This window comes from Nycticebus coucang, chromosome 4 (genome assembly GCF_027406575.1).
Source record: "Nycticebus coucang isolate mNycCou1 chromosome 4, mNycCou1.pri, whole genome shotgun sequence".
NCBI classification, from domain to species: domain Eukaryota; kingdom Metazoa; phylum Chordata; class Mammalia; order Primates; family Lorisidae; genus Nycticebus; species Nycticebus coucang.
Genome location: NC_069783.1, coordinates 116,913,627 through 116,941,497, shown reverse-complemented (window position 1 = coordinate 116,941,497; position 27,871 = coordinate 116,913,627). Strand labels below are relative to the sequence as shown.

Below are 27,871 nucleotides of genomic sequence, written 5' to 3'. Positions count from 1 at the left end.
TGCCTAAAACATCATTATATTAACAACTCATTAAAATATTTATTCTTTTAGGTCAATGGCTTGTTTTCCCTGAAAATGTCAAAAGCCTCAACAGGACCAATATTCATTCAACAAACATTTATCGAGCACTTCCTACGTGCCAAGCATATTCCAAAGCACTGGGGTAATAAAATGAATAAGAAAGTACAATTCATTGTTAAATTAATTTCTGGAATTCTTAAGGAAAAAAAAAAGCCAGAAAAACCACCAGCTCCTAGAAGTATATGGAAACTTTCCTTAATGCACGTATGACTTTATTTTTCACATTTATATAAACCAGACTGAGGTATAATTTTCATACAAAATGAATGGGTTTTAAGTGCACAGTTTAATGAGTTTTGACAAGTGTAACCACCACCCTAATCAAGAGAGGGAACGTTTCCATTATCCCCAGAAATTCTTTCCTGTCTCTTTGTATTCAGACCCACCTCCAGGCAAGCACTTGTCTGTTTTCTGTCATTGCAGATTAGTTTTGCCTTTTCTGTAGTTTCATTTAAATGGAATTGGGCTCTTTTCTGTCTGGCTGCTTTTGCTCAACATAAGGTTTTGGAGATCCATCCGTGTGGTCGTGTGCAGCAGTAGTTTATTCCTTTTTATTAGCAGTATTTCGTTGTTTGGATGAATATACCCCAATTTGTTTATCATTCCCCTGAGAACAGACATTTGTGCTGTTTCCGGATTTGAGTAATTATGAATAAAGCTCCTCTAGACATTTTCAAACAGGCCTGGTCATGTGTTTTTATTTCTCTTGGATTAATAACTTGGAGTGTGGCTTCTGGCTCATAGGTTAAGTGTACTTTTTATAAGAAACAGGTGATCTGTTTCTTTTTTTTAATCTATTGATTTATTTATTTTGGAGACAGAGGCTCACTTTGTCACCCTTGGTAGAGTGCCATGGCATCATAACTCACAGCAGCCTCAAATTTTTGGGCTCAAGTGATCCCCTTGCCTCAGCCTCACAAGTAGCTGGGACTACAGGCACCTACTACAACACCCGGCTATTTTTAGAGATAGGTTATCACTTTGACTAAGGCTGGTCTCAAACTTAAGAACTCAGGTGATCCACCCACCTCGGCTTCCAAGAGGGCTAGGATTACAGGCATGAGCCGCTGCACCTGCTGCTAATCTGTTTACCGAGGTGGTGTACCATTCCCACCAGTAATATGTAAGAGTTCCAGTGTCTTCATATCCTTACTAACACTTGGTATTAATAACGTGCTTTTGAAAGCCATTCCAGTGGCAATCTATGTCATTTATCAGCTGAGTTTATTTATTTTATTTATCTTTTATTTATCTGTGCCTATTTTGGAGTACATGTGATATTTTGATACCATGTTCAATGTGCTATAATCAAATCAGGGTAGCTGGGATATCCACCACCTCAAACCTTTATCTCTTTTTTGTGTTGAGAGCATTATACGTTTTCTTCTAGCTTTTTGAAATATACAATAAATCACTGTTCATTATAATTTCCCTATTACACTATCAAATACTAAAACTCCTTCCATCTAATTAACTGCATTTCTGCAACTTCTGAGGGACTTAAAGCTCAGGAACTCAGGACACATATCCTGTTGGCCAGTAGAGCGGCTGCTGGGCCCTGAGAGAGAATGAGGGGAGGGAAGTATCATTACAACTTTGCCATAACCTTGGCTCCAACCTTGAAAAAGCCCCTGACAGGGTGCTGGGGCCCCAGGCTTCTCTGAGGCAGTTTGGGAGCTACTTGGTCCTCGATCAGCTGTGTGTTTTACCAATATAATCTTTCAGTCTTTGGCTTGTATTATTTTCTCAACACTGTCTTTTCAAAGTATAGAGCTTTAAATTTTTATGAAGTCAAATTTATCATAATGTTATGGTCCATGCTTTCTTGTCTTAGCTAAGAAATCTTTGTCTAACTCAGGGTCACAAAGATTTTTCTCCTATGTTTTTTATCAGTAGTTTAATAGTTTTAGGTTTTACATTTAGGTCTATGATTCATTTTGAGCTACTGTTTGCATTCGAGGCTCAGCTATTCGCACATGGATATACAATTGTCCTAGCACAAATTTATCGAAAAGACTATACTTTCTTCATTGATTGTCTCAGCAGCTTCGTTAAAAATTGACCACATATGTGTGAGTCTGTGTCTTAACTCTCTATTTTTCCATTTATCTATATTTCTATTCTTTTGCCAATATCACATTTGTAATAAATCTTAAAATCAAGTAAGATGAGTCTTACAACCTTTTTCTTCTTTTCAAAATGATTTTAGCTATTCTGGATCCCTCTCACTTCCATATAATTTTTAGAACTAGTTTGTCAATTTCTAAAAAAAGAAGTCCACTTTAATTTTGAGTGAGATTACCTCAAGCCTATAAATCAATTTGGGAAAACTTGACATCATAACAAAATTGAGTCTTCCTATCTGTAATATGGAATATGTCTGCCTTTATTTATATTTTTCTTTCATTTCTCTCAGCAATGGTCTATAGTTTTCAGTGTACCAATCTTACATGTATTTTGGTAAGTCTACCCTTAAGCATTTCATGGTTTGATGCTATTATAAACAGGATTGTTTTCAATTTTAATTTTACAATACTTAGTAATAGCAGTACAATTAAAATTTTAAATATTACCCTTGTATCGTGCAATCTTGTTAAATTCTTTTATGAGTTCTAGTAGTTTTTTCAATAGATTCCTTAGGAATTTCTACATACATGATCATGTTGCCTAAAAATAAAGACAGTTTTTATTTCTTCTTTTTTGACCTATATGCCTTTTTATTTGCCTTATTGCTATGGCTGGGAACTCAAATGTAAAAGGCAACATCCTTACTCATTCACATATTATATTAGAGGAAGAGCTTTCAGTTGTCCATAAGTAAGTATAATATCAGTTGTGGTTTTTTCATAGACTCTCTAATGTCTCCTTTTTAAAAATTTTAAACAGTATCCTTGTTACTCTTAACATTAAAAGGGGTGACATATTTACTCTTTAAAAAAGCAAAAAGACCAAAGAAGACGATATAAAATGCTAAAGTGCTCCCATCCTTATTGCCTTATTGCCATGGCTGGGAATCTATCAATCTCCTCCCCAAAAGTAACTACTGTAATTATTTAAATACTGAAAATGATAAAGACAGAGAGAGAAGGGTAGAGGACAAAGAACATATTAAAAAGGAAAAACAGGCCGAGGACAGTGGCTCACACCCACAATCTGAGCACTCTGGGAGGCTAAGGTGGGTGGATCGCTTGAGTTCAAGAGTTCGAGACTAGCCTGAGCAAGAGTGAGACTCATCTCTACTGAAAATAGAAAAACTAGCCAGGCGGTTGTGTTGAACACCTGTAGTCCCAGCTACTCAGGAGCCTGAGGCAAGAGGATCTCTTGAGCCCAAGAGTTTGAGGTTGACAAACTCAACACCACAACACTCTACCCAGGGCAAAAGAGTGAGATTGTACCTCAAAATTAAAAATTAAAAAAAAAAAAAGAAAAGAAAAAATAACCTCAATTATTTAAAGCTGCAAATCTTTTTGAGAGAGGAAAGCTCCGCCTCCCCTGGAGTCTTACTTCAGTCCTCCATTCTGACTCAGTTGCCTTCTCCGTATGCAGCAGAAAAGAAGCACTCTTCTTGTAGTCAGAAGAATTAGGATAAGACATAGAGCTTAGCAGTTAAGAGTCTGAGCTTCAGAATCAGACCCATTAGAAGTTACACCTTCACCACAGGACTTAGTAATGTATGGCCTCCCCGAGCCTCCACTTGCACATCTGTAAAATGGGAATGACAATAGTCCATGTAACCAGAGTGGAGACATAATACAGGAGATGTGCTACGTGGATATAATGTGTTAGCACTTTCCCTGTACACAGCAATTCTGCTGTGAAAATGAGCAGTTACTGGGCATCTTCGGGCAAAGCTCTTAATCTCTAGGACTCCATAAAATAGGGTATGCCCTACCTGCCTCCCAAGATTATGTGGGTGTGAGAGAATAAAAATAAAAGACACAGCCAAACAAAAAAGTCAGACTGGGGACTGGAGGTATGAACCAGAACTTGGCTTAAGATCCAAGATCATTCTTTTCATTCAGAATCGATTTCCCTGGGAGCTACAGCACTTGCTCCTTTATTGATCAACTTTTGAGATTGGCTTATATTATTTTGCATAAGCAATATCCTCAGTCTTTAAAGAAGGATTTTTTTTTATTTGTTCACTCTGGAATACAAATTCCATTTTTTTCCTTTCAAAACTGTAAACCTTTTAAAATGAAGTTCCAAAATGGAAGAGTGTTTGGCAAGCCACCTAGTCCATGGATTCTGATTAAGATACACATAAGAAAAAGCACCAGCTTCCTTAACAACATATTCCCCTAATCTTTACCTATGGATTGGGGTTGCCAAAATTTAGCAAATAAAAACATATTATGCCCAGTTAAATTTGAATTTCAGGTAAATAACGAATAATTGTATATGTAAGTATATCCTATACAATATTTGGGATATACTTATATTAAAAATTGGTAATTGCTTATCTGAAATTCACATGTGAGATTCTTATATTTTATCTGATGATTCTATATGGACTTCATTGCCTAACTGCATATAAAATTTCCAACAAACTGCTAGAAGGTAGGACAACTCAGACAGGAGGAGAGAACAGCATAGGCAGAGTGACTTCTGAATTTCATGGATGGTGCCAGGCATTTTAGATACTTTTCCTCATTTAATCTTCACTCACACATGTAACTAAAGCCCTGTGCATTGGCATTATTTCCAGTTTTACTAAGGAAGTCACTGAGGAAGAGAAAGGGCAAGCAGCACGTCTTAAATCTAAAGTGATTATTGAGGAGAGCTTCATGGAAGAAGAGGCCATTTCAAGCAAACAGAATGTTCTCCCTCTCCTTTTCCCTCCCCTTCTCTCTATTCCTCCCCTCTCCCTCTCTGTCTCCTCCTCTCTCCATTCCCTTTTCCCCATACTGGTCCTTTCCTGTGCTGTTTCTGCCCGGTCATCTCAACTTGGTGGTCAGCCAGTGATAAGACTCAGAAGAAAGAAGAGGTCCTGCCTAGGCCTTAAGACTAAGTCACTTGCCCCAGAGACCTGCACAAGTGTGGGGCCCTTCCTGGCTAATAACCGAGTGAAATTCTGCACTCCTATTTGTCACTTCCCCTCACGCATATAAATCCTCAGGTAGGAGATGACAGGGCCGAGTAGGATTCAGACACTCCCTGGGTCTCCTACCAAATTCCACCAAACACTGAAAACAATGACGAACAATGATGAGTCTGGTCTAGTTGGAGAGGAGAGGTGGGGAGTGTTATGGGGGAAGATGACAGACAGCCATGGAGAAGCCCCACAAGCAAAGGAGAGCCACTTAAGGCGTCTGAATGAGGCAGCAAGGCAGCACCAGGGCTAAGAGGGCCCAAGTGCTAATAGAAGCTTATTGACCATCTGATGAAACACTCTCAGCTTCAAGAGTTTACCTATGAAAATGTGCAGAAAGAGGCTTAGATGCCAGTTAGGAGGCCATGGCAGGACTCCTGGCCTTCCATCAGTCAATACTTCTTGGGCATCTCTCAAGTGCTGCACAGCAGTGCAGTATTGTTCCTAGATGCAAAGGCACAGTGTCACCTGGGAAAATCACTGACCTTCCCATTTCCTTTCAATGCAGAGGGCAAGAAGGGCCTGGTCTCTGCTTTCCTTTTCCTTTATATTCTAGTAGGAACAGACAATTAGCAAATAAACAAGTGAATACATGAGCACAATTATTTTAGGTGGCAGTAAGCACTTTGAATAAATAAAACTAGGTAACAGGATATGAGGGTCAGGGGAACATCACTAGAAATGATGATCAGGGAAGGAAACTGGCTGGCTTGAGTCAAAACCTGGAAATTCAGGGGGAGCCAGCCATGTAAAGATCTGAGGGAGGGCATTTAAGGAAGAGGAAAAAATACACACACACACACACACACACACACACACACACACACACACACAAAAACAGATGGTCTGTGGTGCAGGAGCAGAGTGACTGAAGGGGAGTGGGGAAGGGTTTCAGGTCAGAGAAGCAGAGAAAGGCCAAATCATGTGTAAGGCCTTATAGGCCAAGATAGAAATGGGACCTTATCCCAAGGGCAAGGGGAAAACTTTGGATGAAGAGGTAAGTGATGACAGCAGGGAGGAAAGTTTCCAAAGGTCATTCCAAAAATGAACACAAGTTTGATGACAGGAGAGATATGTAGCACCCAAGATAAGAGTGAGTCAAAGGTGACCCCGTGTCACCAGCCCGAGTGACAGGCTCATATCCTCTGCTTCTGATGTTACAGCCAACATAAAGGCAAGGTTAATCCCATCCCACAGGTCACAGAACTTCTATGGGAAGTAAGTACAAACCAAGAAACTGCTAAAGGAAACATCAATGGCAGATTTGAAAGTTGATTCCTGGACAGAATGGCATTAGCCCTTACTTTTAAATTCTGAGCAGGAATAAAAATCACGCTGCTCTATCTTTTTTGAATAAGCAAAGGGCTGTCCTGCATTAGTTTCATGAATGAAAACCCAGCAGAATGGCATCCAAACTTTCCCAGCTCTTGTTACCAAATTCATCACATTCATCCATGTTTTCCTATGTGTTCTCTCTGATCAACCCAAACTATCCCCACAGCCTCAGGGGCAAGAGGAGGCATCACAAGGCCCAGATAATGTGAATGCTTGGGATGCTGACTTGTATTCATGCTCCAAAAAATGCATTCAACAGCCACGCACTATGGTTAATGATAACATGGTGGCCCAGACGGAAGAAACGATGCAACAGAAAGCCTGTGGCAAAGAGGTTGCCCTTAAAAGGACCCATTCAAGTGTAACCTGGGAAAATCATTGACCATTCCCTTCTGATGCAGATTTAGCCAGCATTTCCTCTGCCCACTCGGTGGATGTTAATGTGAGGTTAAAAGTGGGCTCTGACATCAGACAAACTGGTATTCACACCGAGACCCTGTCACTTTCTCACTGCATGACCTTAAACAAGTCTCTTGACCTTGAACTGTCCAATATGGTACCCACTGATCACATGGGACTAGTGAGCTTTTGTAATGTGACCGGTCAGAACTGACTCACATTATATATATATTTTTTTTTTTAATTCACATATAATAATTATACATATATATGGGGTATGCAGTGATGTTTCTACACATATAATATACAGTGATCAGATCAGGGTAATTAGCATATTCATCATCTCAAACATCGATCGTTTCTTTGTGCTGGGAATATTTCTTCTGATTATTTAAAATTATGTAATATATTATCTTTAACTGTAGTCATCCCACAGTGTCATAGAATACTAGAATTTATTCCTCCTAACTCTCCATAACTTTGCATCTTTTAATGAATCTCTCATCTCCCTTTTCCCCTACCCTTCCCAGCCTCTAGTATCCTCTGTCTTGCTTTTTACTTCTTTGAGATCAACTTTATTTTAGCTTTTGCATAGGAGTGAGATGTGCAGTGTTTATTTAACTTTCTGTTCCTGGCTTATTTTATGTAACATAATGTCCTCCAGTTCCATCCATGTTGCCTCAAATCACAGGATTTCATTTTTTTATGGGTGCCCAGTACTCCATGGTGTATATACGCCATGTTTTCTTTATTCAGTCATTTGTGACGTTTTATTCTATTGGACAGTACTGCCTTGCCCCTCACTGAACCTCAGTTTCTCATCTGTAAAATGGAATGATGGTGCCCACCAGTTAAAATCATTTTGAAAATTCAATGAGATAGTGTCCTTAAAATGGGATATCCGAAAGTCAGTAGGCAGAACTGGGATCTGTACTATTACTTACCAGGTATTATCTCACTTAATGAGATATTCTCAAAATAACCCTTTAAGACAAGTAGAGTTAGTCCCATTTTATGGGTGAAGACCCTAAAGCTAAGGGAATATAAGTAATTTGGCCAAAGTTACATGGATGGGATCTGACTGAACTGAGATTCATGAGAAAATAGTTAAGATATTAAAAATAATAGAGTTAAATGGCACTGAGGGATTTATAATGCTTTTAAATTAAAAAAAAAAAAAGCAAGTTAGTCTGGGTGCAGTGGCTCATGCCTATAATCCTGCCACTCTAGGAAGCTGAGGTGAGAGGACTGCTTGAGCTCAGGAGTTCAAGACCAGCTTGAGGAAGAGCTGAGACTCCTTCTACAAAAAATAGAAAAATAGTCAAGCATGGAGGCATGTGACTGTTGTCCCAGCTATTCAGGAGGCTGAGGCAGAAGGATTGCTTGAGCCCAGGATTTTGAGGTTGCTGTAAACTATGATGATGCCACTATATTCTAGCCCAGGTGAGATCATGTCTCAATTAAAAAAAAAAATAGCTGGGCATTGTGGCAAGTGCCTGTGGTCTCAGCTTCTTGGGAGCTGAAGCAAGAGAATCACTTAAGCCCGAGAACTTGAGGTTGCTGTGAGCTGTGCTGCCACAGCACTCTACTGAGGGCAACATAGTGAGACTCTACCTCAAAAAGAAAAAAGGAAAAGAAAAGAAAGTTCTAGCACAATATGCTCAGTAGGACTCATTTTACAAATGTACACATGTAAATAACCTCATCCCTCCCCTATTTCCTCCTTCAATCCTCTGCAGGAGATTTATGGACTTTTTTACACTGAAAGATGTTCATGATATTTGAATGGATGGAAAAAGCAAGGAATGCAATGTGTGCCCCATGCGTCCGTTTGGTAAGCATATATATAGTGAATAGAGCATGTATAGAGAATAAATAGAATTGCCCTCTTCATTCCTACCCCATTCAAGTAGCCCCCGTCCCAGGATTATGGCATGAAGAGATGTCAGAATGCATTGTTACGTGTAAAAAGTAAATGATTGAGCAACAAACATCACGTGATCCCATTTCATAGAAGTATGTATCTGTACACAAACGGCAGAAGGAAATCCATTTGCTCATCTCCCTTTCCTTCCTTAACCTTACTCCACCCCAAGAGGCAGGAACCCTGATCCAGTAGTTGGGTCCAATTCCGGGATATCTATTGGCCCATGTTTACCAGTGGGTAGGGGAGCTATGTTACCACAGGTATGTTCTTTTCCATCATCCTCTTATTTTCACAGATTCTATCTCTTCAGCCACCTGTCCTATATGGTCAGAGAGTTGGAAGACTCCAGAATTCATACTGGGCTTGGAGAAGGACAAAGTTCCCTTAACATAACCTTGGTAATAAGCCGTGTGCTCCAGCTTATCAAAGACAGACACGTTGGGGTTACAGCACAAGTTCAGCTAACTATAAAATGCCACCTTCTTCCCCATCATTTTGTGTTCACTTCTCTCCATTGGGAACCTTGAGAGAACAGCTGAATCCTTTGGTTGACCCAAGGTAACCAGATACCATCTAAAGCTCACATGGGCGCTAACATGCCCTGAGGAAAACTGGAAGGATATATTTCTGATGTTGTTTAATGGTTGTCTCTTAGAGCTAAAATTATGATGTTTTGTATTTTCTTTCTATGCTTAACCATACTTTTCACCCTTTCTACAAACAGTGTATGTTACTTGAATGGAAAGAAAATAAATAAGAAGGATGATAATTCCAGGGGTGGGGACCCTGAGGTTTTGGTTGGGGCCACATGTGGCTTTCTGGATCTGTGAGCATGGCCTTTTCACTGAATCCGAATTTTATAAAACAAATCCTTTTAATCAGACAATACCCTTTGTTATTGATACTTCTTAGATTTTTAAAAGAAAACTAAAATATTCTAAAGGAAAACATTCCCTCTTTACTTTTCAGAAAGGTATGGTCTCCTCTTTTGCAAAATGTATGATTTAAGATCTGGGCTTCTTTTCTTTTAAAGCTCTCGCTTGTAAAGACGTTTATTGTCAGCAACGCAAGTGATCAATTCTCTCCCTTTTCTCCCCTGTCTCAAAGTGCCTTTGAAAGGTCCAGGATAAAAATCAACACTTCCCAGAAGTGGACGTGCTTTCCTGTTATTGTATGGTCTGTGCTGATGTTCAAGCACCTTTTGTTTTCTTTTCTTTGTCCTCACTGATTTCAAATTACAGTAAAAAATACTGAGAGTTGCCTGATCAAATTAATGCAAGTTTTTATCTTGCTCTCAAATATCAGAATTCCAGGTTCTCAGCTTTTCAGACTCAGACTGAGTTCCACCACGGGCTTCCCTGTTCTCCAGCTTACAGATCGCATATCGTGGAACTTCTTGGCCCCCAGAACTGTGGGAGCCCATAAGAAATCCCCTCTTACATATCTACAAATACCCTATCGGTTCTGTTTTGCTGAAGAACCCTGACTGATACAGCCTGCACTCACAAGAAAGAAACCAGGTTTAATTGTTACAGCAGCTGGTGGGGTTCTGACTAATCCAAACACCAGAATGTAGAAAGAATGAGAGACAGAGACAAAATGTGGTAAAATGTCAAGGTCTACAGTTCCTAAAGCTTTACAAGCCGGCTGAAGGTGTCAGTATTTATCCTGACAGCAATAGGAAGCTGTTCTTTAAAAGTTCTAATTAGGTCTTGGTGCCCGTACTACAGTGGTTATAGCACCAGCCACATACACCGAAGGTGGCAGGTTCAAACCCAGCCCGGGCCAGCTAACCAACAATGACAACTGCAACAAAAAATAGCTGGGCATTGTGGCAGGCACCTATTGTCCCAGCTACTTGGGAGGCTGAGGCAAGAGAATTGCCTAAGCCCAGGAATTGAAGGTTGCTGTGAGCTGTGACACCACAGTACTCTACTGAGGGCAACATAGTGAGACTCTGCCTAAAAAAAAAAAAAAAAAAAGAAAAAGTTCTAATTAGGAAAGGAGCATAATCAGGTTTGCATTTTTAAAGGGTCATTTTTATCTGATTACTTACTGATTACCTAATGTCAGCGTTGGTGTTTTATGGATGGTGGGATATCGGATGACTTTTTTTTTTATCTTCCTCCTCGGACCTTTCTGAACCACCTGAATATCTTGTGATTAATATAATACTTTAATCCCCTCCCATAAAAAATGTTATTCACTAAAATGAAAATTAATATGGAATTTCTTTCTGCAATATGGACCATGGGTTGGAGAGGGCAGTTCACAAATATTGAGGCATTCAAGAAGAGATGACGGTAACTTAGAGTCAGAAAGTAGCAGAAGAGAATACAGAAAAGACCATCAGAAAATACTGGTGGGTTTCGGCAAGAGAGTGACACAATCCCATTTGTGTGTTTTGGCTGCTGGGTGGAGGGTGGAGTACTGACCCAGGGGGCATCTGAAGCAGAGACGCTGTGGGAGGCCCACCAGGGCCACCAGGCCTGGAGATGGGACAGAGCTGTAGAAGGCAGATGCTGGAAGGTGAGTAGTGGTGACCAAGCAATCAAAGATGATGCATGGTTTTCTGGTTTGGCCAGTGGGAGGTGGGGGTGCTATCTACCAAGATAGGGAGCCCCAGGGGAGGAGGGTTTTGTAAGGGAGTGAGGGACCCAGCCTGGGAGCTGGCCGGAGCAGGCTGAGAGGAATCCAGATCTTCTTCTCTCCTCCCTCAGGGGGACCGGGACTCCCTGCCAAATCTCATAACCAAATAAGCACACAGGAGCAATGGCGGTGGGGTGGGGGAGGAAGAGAGGAAGAAAGAGGAAAGTAGGGAAGAAAAAGGAAAGAAGAGAAATAAAATTAAGGAAGCAAAACTGGAACACAAACATTAAAAAACAGCGAGAAACACGCTCCACCTTCATTTTGCTCAAAAGTGCTGGTGTAGGAAGTTGACTGCCTGGGGTGACTGGTGAACTGTGGCAGATGAGAGTAAAAGTCACCCACAACAAAAGGAGAGCTGCCTGTCCTGAGGCTTGTTTGGGGGTTTAACCAGGTTAAAGTCTCCTTTGGGGAAGCAAAAGAAACCATTTTGATTAAGCCTCAGGGGAATGGGAAGGGGTGGGGTCAGGTGGAGCAGCTGGAGGAACAGAGAAGGCGGAGCTAGCCTGCCTGGGCTCAAAGGCCAGCTCCACTGCTTGCAAGCTGGGTGACCTTGGGCAGGTGACTTGACGTCTCTGGAGCTCAGTTTCCTTATGTGTAAAATGCAAGCGGTAATAATATACCTAATTCCTAGGAAAGTTGGGACATGCTAAGTGCCTGACACATGGCAAGTGCTCACTGAACATCATGGATCAAGTGAATGAGTTGCATTAATAGTTGCATTATAACTGCTATTAACAGCAAAGGAGCCTTTTTTTTCCCAATCACTTGAATGCCATAGGAGGAAATTGTCCACTCTGTAAGTCACCAAAGCTGGTCATATTATTCAACCACCCTCAGTGGCTGACTGACTGGACCCCCTCTTGGTCAAAAGAATCCCTAAAACTACGTGCTAGCCCTGAGAAAGGAGATCAGACTTGCCTCATCATGTCCCCTGCCTTAGTGACTCCCGAACAGGCCTAAGGCTATGCAGGACCTACCTACAGGTCCTCAATATACAGGTCCTCAATAACAAACCACTTGAGTGGTCTGCTAATTTGTCTATAATTAACAGACCCTTTCTCTCAAGCATCCCTTTTCACTGACTCCTGGTCTTTCAGCCAACTGTCAGCTCCCCACTTCCAGATGTCCCACCTTTTGGGGCCAAACCCACGTATGTTCCCCACGTTTTGATTTACGACCTTACCTGTACTGCCTGTCTCCCTACAATGTGTAGCACAATCTGTAACCCTACCACCTCGAGTCCACATGTGCAAGGCTTCTTGGGTGTGGCTCTGGGTTACTGTCCTCAAATTTGGCTCAGAATAAACCTCCTCAAATTATTTTACTGAGTATGGCTTCTTTTCCATCAATGCACCTAAAACTCTCCAATAAAAATTAAATCCAGATTTCCTACCACAGCCTTTGAGGCTCTGTGTGATCTGCCACTGCCCACATCTCCAGACTCATCTTGTCCACATGGCTGCAGCCTCCAGACTCTTTCCCCCTACTCCTTGATTTCCCAGTTCAGGTTTTTGCCTGTGCTGTGCCCTTTGCCCAGAGCACCCTTCCCTCTGCTCTTTGCACGCCTGGTTACCCATTGTCCTGCACGATGCACCTGAAATCTCCATCCCAGGCTTCCCTGACAGCACCATCTGAAGCTGCCTGCTAGGCTATATCAAGTCCTCTGTCTGTTTTCTTCACAACATAGCACATTCGTTGTTACATATTTGTTTGTTCACAAAGGTTTTGTCCAGTTTTCTACCCCCTGTGAGCTTCACGAAGGCAGGTCCTTGTATGCCAAGCCGATGGCACCGCAGGGCCTCATTAAGAGCCTGATAAGTGAAGGAACGCCAGGCTCATCAAAGAACCTTCTCCACATTAAGCCACTTTAATGTGGCTTCCCACAAACTCTCTTTTAGGAAGGAATGAGACACACGGGATGAGTGTGTTCCAGCCTACAGGGAGGCTGGACTGCTCCATGGAAATTAAGTTGGCATTCTGATGTTTGCAAAAAGAGAAAAATAGAAATGGAGCGGCTTGTAGCCCAAGGGTGGAGAGAGAAAGGACAAAGAGAAACGGAGGAGAAATATTAGAGCACCCAGAATGCAGCCCCTTATCACAGGCTCTGGGGCCCTATCCGATCTGTCATGCAGAATTGCGATGCTTTGTTTTTTTGCTCTGCTTCCCCAAGAAGACTGAGTTATGCAGGGGCCACTTCATGATGCTGCGGTGAAGCTGTGTCCCATCCCCGTCTCTGCAGTCTGAGTGCAATGCCTGCCACAGAGTCGGCACCCAATTATTATTTGTAGAAAAGCTGTTAAATCCTGTACTGGGTTTCTTCGCTGCTTCCAGCCTGTTCTGCAAAACAGGTGAAAACAACTAGCTACATCCAGACCCTTATAGATTTTAACAGGCAGTGAGTCCAAACAGGAGAGAATAAAGGTGTTTTTCCCAATAGAAAACCCTCCCTCACATTGATTTTCTTAGTGGTGCCGATGATGGCTGCATTTATTTTGTTATCTCTGCAGTAAACACAGACTGAACAAAGACCCCAGATATTCAAAGTCGATCAAGTTTCAAATGTCCTTTCTCTTGCCCTTATGTGAAAGCTGCCCCTGGATTTCTAATTTCTGGTTCTGGATTCTGGATTTAAGAAAAGCCCAAGTACAGACTTTGTTGCCTGGAGAGAAAAACCCATTCCAGGGCTTATTTAATTAATCAGAATAATAATATGATTATTGCTATTGGCTGCTTTGCAATGTGCCAGGCTCTGTCTTCTGGGCATGGCAAGGATCATATACCATTTAAACCAGAGTTCTGCCAGACACAGTGGCTCACGCCTGTAACCCCAGGACTTGGGAGGCCGAGGCAGGTGGACTGCCTGAGCTCGTGAGTTTGAGACCAGCCTGAGCCACGGAGAGACCTTGTCACTGAAAAAAAAAAAAAAAGGTGTTGTGGCAGGCACCTATAGTCCCAGCTACTTGGGAGGCTGAGGCAAGAAAATCACTTAAGCCCAGGAGATTGACATTGCTGTGAGCTATGATGCCACAGCACTCTACTGAGGGTGACAAAGTCAGACTGTCTCAAAAAAAAAAGTAAACCAGGGTTCTGTGAGATTGGGATTAGTTTCCTTCTCATTTCACAGAAGAGAAAACAAAGGCTGTGGTGGGCCAACAGCCTGTGCAAGGTCATCCAGGGAGAAAATGACAGGTCGTACCACCTGTCATGAACAAAACCTCACATTCTCAGCACAGGGTCCATTTGTGCTTGTTTTACTTTTGTTTTCATTGTTATTTTTGACAGGTGCTGGGGTCCTATTCCTCCCTCACTGAGCCTCCAGAAACCAGGGGGCTTACTGGCATAATTCTTTTTTTTTTTTTTTTTTTTCAGGTGCTCCCCTTCCTGAGATCTTCACAAGAGTGAAGAGGTTCTATGAAAAAACAACAGGCCAGGCACAGTGGCTTACACCTGTAATCCTAAAACTCCGGAAGCCCGAGGCAAGTGGAGTGCTTGAGCTCAGGAGTTCCAGACCAGCCTGAGCAAGAGTGAGACCCATCTTGAAAGAAAGGAAAAGGAAGGAAAAAGAATGGAAGGGAAGGGAAAGAAAGACAACAACATCTGTGTATCTCAAACTACAGAAACCCACTGAGGAGGGATCCAAAAATCCCAGACTCGGTGCCAATAAGGGAGGCACTCGGTCTTCCTTCCAAATGCCACTTGGTTCCAACAGAGTGTCTTCCAGGGCAGGAAAGTTACCTTCTCCCCTCATTCCTCCTCTTTCTCCCTCCCTGATATTGTCATTTTAACTTCCTGCTGCTCCTCTTTCTGTACAGCACAACCTCCAACACAGCTCGCAGTGACTGCAGGATGCCTCTCCCAATACACGCTCAGGGCAAGAGGCGGCTGTGAGAGGGAGACAGGCCTGGCATTCTCCAAGCCATTAGAGCAACTGAATAATTTACTATTCCCTGAAAAGGGGCCCTTCCCCTGCACAATTTCCTCCCACATCTTCAGGTTTCCTCCAAAGAGCTCCTGTTAGCTGACAAAAGGGAACAAAGTGGCATTTGGAAGGAAGGCCTAGTGGCTCCCTTATTGGCATCTAAAGGTATGATCCGGGGCCAGCATCCAATTCTGAAATCAGGTAAAGCACACTGACATTGCAGTTTCATTTGTGAGTTTAACCCTGCTGGGGAGAGACTTGGCCAGGGAGTGCAGGGCAGCTCTGAGGAGAAGTGCAGCCAAGAGCTCAGGCACTAGTAGGACTAGTGAGGAAAACCCAGGAACGAGCATTCAGCCTGGGTGGCTCCGTGACGCCAGCGGTGGGAAAGTGAATTTGATATGCAGTCTACACATTTGCTTGACATCTGTGCCAGCTGTGGATCCAGCCGCCCTGGCCCCCTTCCGCTGTGCTGCACAGACTTTTTTGCTAAGTGGCCTCAGGGCAGTTCAGCCATGGGAGGCCCAGGTGGAGATCAGAGGGGAAGAGGCGGCAGCCAGCTTTCCTCCCAGGAGTCACATCTCCTCTGCAGCCCTACTCCACTGAGCAGGGGCTCCAGCTTCCACCAGGAGATCTCCAGGCCCACACGCCTCCCACACCCTACCTCTGTCACACCAGCCTAGCGGTGGCAGCAGCCTCCTGCCCTTACTCATCTCTTATTTTGTCATCTTCACCTGTCTAACCAATTCCTGCACTTACTTCTGTTTGGAAACTCAGAATCATTCTATTTTCCTGATAAGACTCTGACACAACCAACAGCACTAACTACTACAACCCAGAAAATACACCATTTTCAAAAATGCAATTTTGCCCTGATAGCAGTGTACACCCACGCCACCAGTTAAACCCTTCAGATGTAAGTACAGCTGAAATCAAGTCCTCCCAGGGGGCAAGGATACCTCCCCAAAGAAAACTTTCCAACCACATTTTTGGCCTCTTCAAAGGAATAAAGCAAAATTTAAAAGAATAAGTGTCTTGAATCAAATCTGAGCTCAAACCCTAGCTTTGCCTTTTACCAGATGGAAGAGCTTGAAGAGGTTATTTAAGTGTCTTGGGTGAGCCTCAGTTTTCTCACCTGCAAGATCATACCTGTATTTTACATGGCCAGTTTCCAGCATCAAGTTAATGGTTCCATTAATGTTGGTTTCCTTGAACTAAGTAAAGTCTACTGTTATTACAAATACATTCTGAGAGTGGCAAGTCAGCCTCTAGCACTTGTTCAAATATTTTTGGTCCTTTGTGAGCCTACAAGAAATGTAAAATGGTGCCCTTATCCAGGCCTCTCAAGGATATTCTAGAGATGGGCAGCGCCTGTGACTCAGTGAGTGGGGCGCCAGCCCCATATACCGAGGGTGGTGGGTTCAAACCTGGCCCCCACCAAACTGCAACAAAAAAAATAGTCAGGCATTGTGGCGGGCACCTATAGTCCCAGCTACTCAGGAGGCTGAGGCAAGAGAATCACCTAAGCCCAAGAGCTGGAGGTTGCTGTGAGCTGTGACACCACAGAACTCTACCAAGGGCCACAAAGTGAGACTCTGTCTCTAAAAACAAACAAACAAAAAAAGGAATATTCTAGAGATAAGTCATCAGGGAAAAAAATTATTTCCTTTAGCAGGAAATAGCAAGTTCTGGTACCAAATAATAATAAAGCTTTTGACACATGAAACCTGCCCTGTGTGGTTTTAGCTTTGACAGAGATGAAAGATAGAGGGATTTGGCTAAGACACTTCTGCAAAAACATGGCTTTGGAAGTAGGGAAAGATCGCTACTGTTTTACAGGTTTGGAAGCTGCCCCAGGGGACCTTACTGCTCAGAATTCTTTAGTCTGCTGTGACAATACTGAAAAGCCAGTCCTGACTTTCACTTGTGATGTTTAAAATAAACCAAGAAAGTAAAGCCCCAGAGGGAGAATGTGGTTTGGGGTTTCTTTTCCCCCAAATAAACCCCTGCTTATAACTTTTCTCCTGCCCATCAGATAAGGGATTATATGGCTGTTTTTGTGTCTCAGTGACAGGGGCTTCTGAAATAAAACCTCAGGTATCTGATCCTCAGGAGAAGGATGAAAACTCTTATCCCGATATCTTGATGGATTCCCAGGACAGGGTCAGAGATAACAAATCCATACACTGTTCTACCTTTGGATGCTTGTGGGGAGGGAGTCTAAGAGCCTGGATTCCTGCAGAAGACTCAAAACAATCCCTCCCCGAGCATTCTGGGAGGCTAAATTCTGAGCTCAGGAGTTCTAGACCACCCTGAGCAGAAGTGAGACCCTGTCTCTACTAAAAATAGGAAAAAAAAAAACAGGTGTTGTGGTGGCCTTTGTAGTTCCAGGTACTCAGGAGTCTGAGGCAGGAAGATTGCTTGAGCCCAGGAGTTTGAGGTTGCTGTGAGCTGTGATGCCACGGCACTCTCCCCAGGGCAACAGAGTGAGACTTTTTCTCAAAGAAAAAAAAAATCCCTCTATCAGCTGTGTCAGGAGCTCCCCATTAGACAAAAATAAACCCATGAGGTGGCAAAACCCAAACCACCTCCATCCACTGTTGAAAATCCTACAAAAGAGGTGCCCGGCATTACCAGACACCCACGTACACCATGTGACATCTACAGGAGCAAAATCTACTAACTGCTCCAGAGGCAGTGGTAACTTGAGGAGGTGGTGGCACGTGCAGCCAGGAGGCCTCAGCCCCATGGGCCCCATCTTGGTGCCTCCTCTTTGTCCCTCCTCAGTTGTTAGTTAGCAAGGCTCCTGCCCCTCTGAGTCTCTGAGCCTGAATTTTCTCAGCTGCTATATAAAAAATGTAATACAATAGTCCTAACAGCAATGATAATTCATGGCCTACCACCCTCACAGCATTTTTATGATGATCAAAGGAAGAGAAAAGTGGTGATAATAACTCCTCAAAGGAATTGCCTGAGGCTGGTTCTTCAGAAGAGCACGAGGGGGTATTTGGGAAGAGATCCCAGAAAGCACCTGTGGGGGATGGAGAGCGAGCTGGAGAAGGAAGGCAGGCAGGATGGTGGAATAATAAGCTGTTGGGAACTGCTGGGAAACAAAATGTGGCATAGGACATACCTCAAAGACATCCCAGCCCTGGGGCTAGTAAACTGGGTATTTACTAGCAAACTCAGGGTCAGTATTGAGGGCTGGCTTAGGGACCATTGACTCCACCCCAAGTCTGGCTGACCTGGTGCCCAGGCCACCACAGGAATTCTGGGAGCCAAGATAGGATGTGCACCTGTGCTATGATGCCTGGGACTGGAAGGTTTTCCATAATGTGAGACTTTCAGTTCTGAAACAGGGATAATCCTGGGGACACCAAGAGGGCTGGTCACCTCAGATCTAATCTGCCTGAGCAGTTCTTCCAAGGACAGTAACTCTGTGGCACTTCCAACTTACCTAAAGACTCGTGGGTATGCCCCGCAGGGCCAGATAGAAGCCCCCAGGCAGACAGCAGCCTTCAATGTGCAGAAGTGAGTGCTGGGAGGCCATGGGGAAAGTGACAGTAGCACCTGCCGCTGTGTGCTGTGAACCAAGCGCCATGCTGAGTCCTCTGCATGGCATCTCACCACAACCCTGTGAGATTACTTACTGCAGAGAACTGCACAGTGAGTCACCAGCAAAACTGGGATCAAAGCCTGTGATGATTAATTTTCTGTGTCCACTTGGCTAGGCTGTGGTCTCTAATTGTTTGGTCAAATTCCAGTCTAGATGTTGCTGTGAGGCTATTTTTTTTTTTTCATGTGATCAACATTTAAATCAGAAGACAGGTGGCAACCGTAGCTCAGTAGGTAGGGTGCTGGCCACTGAGGCTGGCGGGTTTGAACCCAGCCCAGGCCAGCTAAACAACAGTGACAACTGCAACAAAAAATAGCCAGGCATTGTGGCAGACACCTGTAGTCCCAGCTAGTGGGCAGGCTGAGGCAATTGCTTAAGCCCAAGAGTTTGAGGTTGCTGTGAGCTGTGACACCACGGTACTCTACTGAGGGTGACATAATAAAACTCTATCTTAAAAAATAAAACAAAGGGAAATTACAAACATATTTCACTTATAAATGAGGATGCAATATCCTAAACAACATATTAACAAGCTGAATTAAAAATTAATGTTTAAGTAATGTACTTTGGTCAAAATTAAATCCAATTAGTCACTATTTTCTTTTTTTTTCTTTTCCTTTCCCTCACCTCTTCCCTTCTTCTCTCTCTGTCCTGTCTCCCATTCCCCCACCCCACCCACGTGTCATTAATTGTCCTCATATCAAAGTTGAATACATAGGATTCATGTTTCTCCATTCCTGTGATACTTCACTAAGAATAATGTGTTCCACCTCCAAATGTTGCAAAATCTAAATGGCTGAATAGTATTCCATGGGATACATACACCACAGCTTGCCAATCCACTCCCGGGTTGAGGGGCATTTAGGCTGTTTCCACATTTTAGTGATTGTAAATTGAGCTGCAATAAACAGTCTAGTACAAGTGTCTTTATAATAAAAAGTTTTTTAAATATCAGGTGTATCCAGATGAAGTAGAATGATTTTGAAGTATTCTTCTTTTTCTATTGTCTGTAACAGGCATCCTCAAACTTTTTAAACAGGGGGCCAATTCACTGTCCCTCAGACCATTGGAAGGCCAGACTATAGTTAAAAAAAAAAACAAACTATGAACAAATTCCTATGCACACTGCACATATCTTATTTTGAAGTAAAAAAACAAAACGGGAACAAATACAATCTCACCGCCTCATGTGGCCAGCAGGCCACAGTTTGAGGACGCCTGGTCTATAAGATTTGGTATGATCCGTTTTTTGAAATTATCTTTTATTTTTATTTATAAATATTAGTTGCCTATTTTTTGAGACTTTGGGAAAAAAGAAGTTAACTGATGACTCCATACCAAACCTCAGAGTCAAAGCTTTCTATGATAGACATACTCTTATTTATAAGACAATGTGAATGTTACTTTTTTTGCGTTATTATCATTGCTCAATATTTCATTGCAGCAATCGTCTAATTTCTTTTCTGAATGTATTTTTTAATAAAAAAAATTGTATTTCCTTAGAAGCATTCAGATGTCAACAAAACAGCTACAACTATTTTTGCATTTTTTTTTTTTTGCAATTACAGAGTGGTATTCAATTAACAGAACAATTATTTCGTATAAGCTGCATCAGAGAAAAATGAAGATGAAAAAACTACCATCTCCATATATCACTAATTTGTGTTGTGCACCAACAAGAACCTGCTTTGAATTTCCATGCCAATTTACAACCCCCAGACTGTACCAGGCAAGGTTAGTGACTATTGAAAATACCAACAGGACAGGGCTATCTAAAGACACATTCGGTAGTGTGTTAACTACAAGAAAAGATACTATACAGTTTAAAAACAAATCTTACACAGCCTTACATTTCAATTTTTTCTTTAAAAGGAGTGAGATGTGTACAGGGGGGTTAAATGCTTTATATACAAGAAAAAAAATTGCACTACAACCAACTTATTCATCATCATCTTCAACTTCCTCCTCTTCATCCTCCTCATCTTCCTCCTCTTCCTTCTTTTTCTTGCTTTTTTCAGCCTTGACGACTCCCTTTTTCGCTGCATCAGGCTTTCCTTGAGCTCGGTCTGCAGCAATATCCTTTTTGTATTTTTCCTTCAGCTTTGCAGCCTTCTTTTCATCAGGCTGCTTGTCCTCTGCAGCAGTGTTATTCCACATCCCCCCCAGCTTCTTTGCAACATCACCGATGGATAGGCCAGGATGTTCTCCTTTGATTTTTGGGCGATACTCAGAACAGAAGAAGAAAAAGGCCGAAGGAGGCCTCTTGGGTGCATTGGGATCCTTGAACTTCCTTTTTGTTTCCCCTTTAGGAGGGATGTAGGTTTTCATTTCTCTTTCATAACGGGCCTTGTCCGCCTTTGCCATATCTTCAAATTTTCCTCTCTCTGTAGCAGACATGGTCTTCCACCTCTCTGAGCACTTCTTAGAAAACTCTGAGAAGTTGACTGAAGCATCTGGGTGCTTCTTTGTGTGCTCCTCCTGACAAGTTTGCACAAAGAATGCCTAGGATGACGTTTTGCCTGTCGGCTTCTTAGGATCTCCTTTGCCCATGTTTAGTTATTTTTCCTCAGCGAGGCACAGAGTCGCCCAGTGCCCATCAGGCTCTCACTTGCCCCGGCTCACTTGCCCTGTCTCTATGGAGCTCAATGTACTACAATGGCTGTGAGAGCTCTTTTCTGAATGTTTTTATCTTCATTCATTCTTTATGAGGTTTTTGTTTTTAGTCCTTATCATAAACATTGTTATTGTTATTAAATTTTAAGCCTTTTTAATTTTGTGAAGGCAAAAAGTGGAAACCAAATAAACACATGTATATGTATAGAGAAAATTAAACAAAAATAGGGCGGCGCCTGTGGTTCAGTGGGTAGGGTGCCAGCCCCATATACCGAGGGTGGCGGGTTCAAACCCAGCCTGGGCCAAACTACAACAAAAAATAGCCGGGTGTTGTGGCGGGCACCTATAGTCCCAGCTACTCGGGAGGCTGAGGCAGGAGAATTGCCTAAGCCCAGGAATTAGAGGTTGCTGTGAGCTGTGACACCACAGCACTCTACCAAGGGCCATAAAGTAAGACTCTTGTCTCAAATAAATAAATAAATAAATAAATAAAATAAAATAAAAAATAAATCAGAAGACACTGAATAAAGCAGATTACCCTCCTTAGTTTGAGTGGGCCTCATCCCATCAGTTGAAGGTCTTAAGAGCAAAGACGGAGATCCCCCAAAGAAGAAATTCTTAGGCCTGAGAAATTAGGCCTGAGTTTCAAGCGTCCAGAGTCAAGATTGCTGTGCCAACACTTGCCTGAATTTCTAGCCAGCTCAGAGAACCCTAACTAAAACAAAGCTCCAGTCTGTTGGCCTCTTATCCTGCTCTGTAATTTGTAATCTGAAAACTTCTCCCAGTGTCCATGTTTCAGGTCTGGTCTTTAGTTCATTGACTGACAATTCACAAAGCTCTGATTTGCCTGGGGAAATGCAAAAAGGGAACATCAACCTTGTCCTTCAATATCTGTTCTTCCCTTCTTTCTTCAGTATCAGATTCCTTGGATTTTAACTGGGCACAAAGCCATTCAAACAAAAGACTATCTTTCCCCTGCAGCTAGCTATCGCCATGAGAAGAAATTCTGGTGGATGAGATGTGAGCAGAAGTGATATGTGCAACTTTCGCGTTATTCTTTTCAAGGAATGCCTCCATTCCTCCCCCCTCCCTCCTTCCCTCCCTTCCTTCCTTCCTGGAATGCAAATGTGAAGACAGGAATTAGAACAGCCCTTTCTGAACATAAGATGATAATTATAAATTGAGGACCCTGGGACCCTAATAATTAGGAAACAATCACACTAATCCTGGACTGCTTTCCCAGTCTTATACTAAGAAAGAAATACACTTTTGTCTCATTTAAATCTTTTTATGATAGCAGCCAAATCTGTACTACAGAGTCAGAATAGAAACTGGCCCCTGCTAATTGCTTCCACGTCTGCTTTTCAGAGCAACACACACCATCTACTGCGTTTTTAATCTAATCATCAAAGTAAATGACTCATCCCTGGTGGCCATGTGTTTTAATGCCAAGTTTAGGTTTGGTTTGGTTTGGTTTGGTTTTAGCAACTAAGGTTGGGCATTTCCCCCTCTGGCTGATTACCTGCATTCATGGTCCCATTGACTGTTCTCCCTGCATCCACATCCTTTGCAGCATGACTTTGCAGACCCTCATATCACGAGATAGGGGCTGCTTTCCTATGCCTTAATTCTGTGCTGGCCTGGTGACTTGTTTTCACTTAAATGCAGCAAAGTAATAGTGTGCCAATTCCAAGCATATGCCTCTAGGGAGTTTATGTGTTCTCTCTCAGAAACCGTCACCCTGGGAAGAAGCTTGGAATAAAGGGTTAAATACAAGGGGAAGCAAATATAACTCATCCCAGCCAAAGTCATCCTACATCACCCATCCCCCAGCTCAGCCAGACAGATGAGACCCAGCCGAGATCAGGAGAGTCCAGCCCAGACTTGAAGAACAGGCTGAGTGCAGCTTAAATTGGTAACTCACAAAATCAAAACTAAATAAATAGTTGTTATCTTAAGCCATTAAATTTTGGCATGGTTTGTTCCCCAGTATAGCTAATACACACACACATATTCCCTCCTATTCTATGTGCTATTCAAGAGCTCAGAAGAGCTGAAAGCTTTCGGTTTCCTACAAGTGGTTGAGTAAGCAGATATTACCTCTTCAGAAGGCTCTTGGCAATATCAAATCATTTAAATACATTCTTTAATCCAGAAATGCCATTTCTGAAAAGAAATTCTACAGGAATAATTATGCACGTATTAAAAGATATGTATCGAAGATGAACAGTACAACAGTGTTTATAATAACAAAACATTGGGAACTATTCAAATATCCATCAATTGGAAACTGGTTACATGAATCATACCATAATATCTGGCAACTAAAAAGTATCAATTGCTGTTGGAATCATTAACCCAATAAAAAATATTATGTTATAGCTGTACAATGAAATATTGTGGACCATAAAAATGAATGAAGTAGACCTTATGTGCTGACATAGAAAAGTATACAAACTATATTAGCAAAGAAAGCAAGTAGCAGAATGCTGTACATAGTATAAGCTCACTTATATAAATTATGCATGTTGAACACAACGCGTACACTCTAGAAAATGTGTTTATAGAAACATTTTTTAAATCTGAAAATAGATCAAGGAAACTCTTAATAGAGACTGGCTTTGTGGAATATGAGAAGATAAGGGAATTTTTTCACTTTTTACTCTATTTCTTTGTGTTTTGGGTTCATTTATTAAAATGAGTATTATCTTTGTAATTAAGTAAAATAATCACAGGGAAAACTTTTAAGTATCAGTGGCCACAATGAGCTGGTGACAATGCATTTATCAGGCTTTTTGGCCAACATTTCTTTGAACTCAAGCCAGATTAATTCTTTCTTCCTTTTTATTTTCTTCAGATTGACATGAGGGTACAAATGTTTAGGCTACAGTGTTTTCATTTCTAAGCCAAAATTCAAGTTGTAGCGGAGCCCTTCACCCTGGGGGTGTACCGAACACCCTGACATTGTGCACATTAGGTGAGATCCCACCAATCATCCCACCCTCCCTGCTCCCTCCCAGCCCCTCCTCCCCCTCACTAGACTATACTTATGTTTTTCTTGCACTTGGCATATAGTCATTTATATATTGGTTTCATATTAGTATGGAGTACATTGGATACTCCATGGTGTACATATACCATAGTTTGTTGATCCATTCACGGGCTGATGGGCACTTGGGTTGATTCCACATCTTAGCAGTTGTGAACTGAGATGCAACATTCTCGTACAAATGTCCTTGCGGTAAAATGATTTATTTTCTGCTGGGCAGATGCCTAGTAATGGGATTGTAGGATCAAATGGAAGGCCCACTCAACCCAGATTAATTCTTAACTATTATTTTCAGGGCCACTGCTAATCCATATAGGGTTTTATGAAAATTAAGAGAAGAAGCCTTACTTGACCCCCATGTGGTAAGTAAGGTATGAGACAGACTTCATCCCCACTTAATTCTCGACCTTGAGCAGTGGCAGTGATCTGTGCAACCGTACCAGAAACTCCGATTATCACTGATGTATTGCTGTCTTTGGAGGATTTAGATGGGATTTGAAATAGAGAGAAGCAGCAGAAGTCTCATTCATTTTCTTTGTTCATGAATCTACAGCGAAGACAAATGTCTGCATATAAATCCATGTGGGTATTCTGCTCTGAATCCAAGGGAATCAAAGCCATAAAGAGTTCTGCAGTTTGATGAGAATATTTCAGATTGTATATGAAACCAGCACACTGTACCCCTTGATTGTACTAATGTATGCAGCTATGATTCAACAATTAAAAATAAATGAAAAAACAAAACAAAAAAAGAGTTCTGAAGATGTGAAATCAGGGCAGCATTGAGGGCGCTGTACTGCTAATTCATTATCTGCTTAAATGCACCTACTTTGAAAAAGGAACCAGGGGGGCGGCGCCCATAGCTCAGTAGGTAGGGCACCGGCCACATACACCCAGGCTGGCGGGTGCGAACCCAGCCTGGGCCAGCCACACAACAATGACAACTGCAACCAAAAAATAGCCAGGCATGGCTTGGTGCCTATGGCTCAAGCGGCTAAGGCACCAGCCACATACACCTGAGCTGGCGGGTTCGAATCCAGCCCAGGCCCACCAAACAACAATGACGGCTGCAACCAAAAAAAAAAAATAGCCAGGTGTTGTAGCGGGCACCTGTAGTCCCAGCTACTTGGGAGGCAGAGGCAGGAGAATCGCTTGAGCCCAGGAGTTGGAGGTTGCTGTGAGCTGTGACGCCACATCACTCTACCCAGGGTGACAGCTTGAGGCTCTGTCTCAAAAAAAGAAAAATAGCCAGGCATTGTGTGGGCGCCTGTAGTACAAGCTACTTGGGAGGCTGAGGCAAGAGAATTGGTTAAGCCCAAGAGTTTGATGTTACTGTGAGCTGTGACACCACAGCACTCTACCAAGTAGAGTAATAAGACTCTGTCTCAAAAAAAAAAAAAAATGAACCAGTGGGCTCGGTGCCCATAGCACAGTGGTTACAGTGCTGGCCACACGCACCGAGGCTGACAGGTTCTAACCCGGCCTGGGCCAGCTAAACAACAACGACAACTGCAACAAAAAAAAATAGTCAGGCATTGCAGTGGGTGCCTATAGTCACAGCTACTTGGGAGGCTAAGAGAAGAGGATCACTTAAACCCAAGAGTTTGAGGTTGCTGTGAGCTGTGACACCACGGTGCTCTACCGAGGGCGACATAATAAGCCTCTGTCTCAAAAAAAAATAAATAAATGAACCGTGGAAAACTCAGTGTACAGAGAAATTAAATTAGGAGGTTGCTGACTTTTCCCAAAGCATCATTGGTCACCTAAAGAGCTCTCCATTATCTACCTGTTAAGCAGGAACAGTCTTAGAGAAAGTCCGTTTATTCATCCCACAAAAATTTGGGGGGTCGCAACCTGTGTGCCAGGCCTTGTGCTAGGTGCAGGGAATGATGAGTGAGACAAATATGACCACCGCCATCCCAGATCAAAAGGTCCAATTAAACAATCACACTAATGCATCATTACAACATGGGATGGGGCTACAAATGAATCCATGGAAGTGTATAATGGATTGTGATTTAGTCTGGGCGAGTCAGAGAAGGCTTCCTGGAGGAAGAGACATTTGATCTGAGGTCTGGAGAACATCTAGGACCCAGCCAGGTAAAGAGAAGAGGGGAGGACTTGCCATCCACTCATTCAACAACATTCCGTTAGTTCTTACTCAGGCCATCCACTGTTCCGATAGAAACCAAGGCGTCAGATGAAACGGGAGAGTAAGGTCGAGGGATTCACGCACAACTTGTTCCTGACACAGTTGCCTCAGGATGGCTGAGTCCCCCAACCACAGTGCCCTGCCCTAACTAATTCTCTCCGTGTGGGTTGCAGTATCCTCTCTCTTACTTCATTTATCTCAGCCCAAGAATGGTAACGGCTCTTCTGCTTCTAGCCCTAGGTCCCGGCCCTGTTTTAGGAGTTCCTTTCATTCACATCGTTTTAATTGCTCCCTTTATAAATGACTCCTCCTTAAATTATCCTGATTGGAGTGTGCCCTGTTTCCTGAAGGGAGCCTGACTTACACAGAAAGAAATCATAAATGACTCCTGAATGTACCGCCTGAGCGTTTAGGTGAAGGGTGATGCCAATTAAGGAGATGAACATCTAGAGAGAAAAGAGGGCCCAGCCTGGCAGGAGGAATCAAAAGCTATCTTTTGACATATTATTTGAGCTAATAGACAGCCAAGTAAAGATGGGGTATATATGCAATTCCTAAGTATATATATGATTCTGCACTGCAGGGTAGAGTCTAGGGCTACAGATGCATCCGGGAACTGCCTGCATATCCATAGTAGTTCAAACTCTAAGACTGAATGCGATTCTCTAGAAAGGAAGAGAGATAATGAAGATAAGGAATTACATGTGCCAAAGTTCTGTGGCAAAGGAGAGTGAGACAGTCAGCTTTTTTTTTTTTCTTTTTTTTGAGACAGAGTCTCACTATGTCACCCTCAGTAGAGAGCCGTGGCATCACAGCTCACAGCAACCTCAAACTCTTAGGCTTAAGCAATAAGGAATGGTGGGAAAAGACCATGTGGCTGAAGCAGAGGACCAGACAGGGGGTTGGGATGAGGCTGCAGAGGAACCATGGATGAATTCAGGTCTTTATCTTTCAAGCCTTTAAAGCCTGTGGAAGATTTTAGGTAGAAGAGATCAGATCAATGTCTCTAAATGGTGGTGCCAGTTTTGAATGGATTAAAGCT

General features: G+C 42.6%; 1 protein-coding gene and 1 pseudogene across 5 annotated transcripts in view; both read right to left on the bottom strand.

Moving 5' to 3' along the window:
* Positions 1-27,871, bottom strand: part of RPH3A (rabphilin 3A) — a 325,966-nt gene that overhangs the window by 216,370 nt on the left and 81,725 nt on the right. The window lies entirely within an intron of this gene.
* LOC128583674 (high mobility group protein B1-like) lies at positions 20,954-21,565 on the bottom strand (annotated as a pseudogene).